This window comes from Phalaenopsis equestris, unplaced genomic scaffold, assembly GCF_001263595.1.
Source record: "Phalaenopsis equestris unplaced genomic scaffold, ASM126359v1 Scaffold000342, whole genome shotgun sequence".
NCBI lineage: Eukaryota > Viridiplantae > Streptophyta > Magnoliopsida > Asparagales > Orchidaceae > Phalaenopsis > Phalaenopsis equestris.
This window is the reverse complement of record NW_018164784.1, coordinates 5,017-6,355: the sequence shown is the minus strand read 5'-3', so window position 1 is coordinate 6,355 and position 1,339 is coordinate 5,017. Positions and strand designations below refer to the sequence as shown.

Genomic DNA, 1,339 nt, shown 5'->3' with positions numbered 1-1,339 from the left:
AACTAGCCAAGTACAAAAAAAAATAATCAAAATAAAACTAAAAGGATCATGCAAGCCTAAACTATGATTTTTTCATGCATGCCACAATCTTATGTATTGACATATCTAACACGTAAACTAGAACTTTTACATTTATGCCACCTAAAACTTTCATATCACAAAAAAAATACCAAATAAAACCTCTTAAGAAGTGAAATACACCATTTTCCTGAAATGGTAAGCTGGCAAATATGTAAAAATTGAAGTTAAGTTGTTAGATATGTAAATACATAAATATTGACCGGTATTCTTATAAATATTCAAATACATTTCCAATTGGATAAGCTACGGGGTAGCAAATGATCATTAAGATTCGCACAATCCGTACAAATTTTGCACATATTTTAGATGACTGATGTTGTGTTCTCGTCATGCAAAATTTGTACGGCTTGTGCGAATCTTAATGATCATTTGCTACCTCCTAGCTTATCCAACGGTAAAAGTATTTGAATCATGGAAGATTAACAAGAATACCAGTCAATATTTATGTATTTACATATCTAAAAAAATAACTTCAATTTTTACATATATGCCACCTTACCATTTCAAGAAAATGGTGTATTTCACTTTTTAAGAGGTTTAATTTGGTATTTTTTATGTGATATGAAAGTTTTGGGTGGCATAAATGTAAAAGTCATAGTTTAGGTGTTAGATATGTAAATACGTAAGATTGTGTGGCATGCATGTAAAAATCATAGTTTAGGCTTGCATGATCCTTTTAGTTTTATTATTTATTTTTTTTTTTTTTTTGTACTTGACTAGTTTTTATTATTAGACACAATATTGCCAAATTAGATTCCTTGTTTCATAAACATATTTTGTTCCATTTTTCACATTGCTTCTCATAAACTTTTTTACATAGTTCTATTAAGGAATGCTTGAGTAAGCTCATATTTAACTTGTTAACATCGTGCCAAATTTAATATTGTGCGCTTGGACATGGTGATTTGTCACTTTTTAGGTCTGATCAGTTCAAGACACTTGTTTCTATTCATAGCAAAGAGGCATTAATTTCACAAAAAAATTAAAAAAAAAAACTAAGACTATTTTTCCTTTAAGAAGCTTATTTGTTAATTACTAATTTTATCAACATATGTGATGACTGATGTTGTGTTCTCTTGTGCTGCTAAAATTTCAGGCTGGTAATGGCCGATAGCTCACCCATGTTGAAACAACAATAATAATTTGTGCTCTTGATATGACTGAGAAAGTGTGTTATAACAATTTGTTTAGATGATATAACAAAAACTAATAAAATAAATTAAGAATCCCTTTTTCCATATTTGAAGTAGATGTTAAT

At 28.7% G+C, this 1,339-nt stretch overlaps 1 pseudogene; it reads left to right on the top strand.

The window, feature by feature from the left end:
• Positions 1-394: 394 nt before the first annotated feature.
• The window catches only part of LOC110025913, a 5,252-nt pseudogene continuing 4,307 nt past the window's right edge, over positions 395-1,339 (top strand).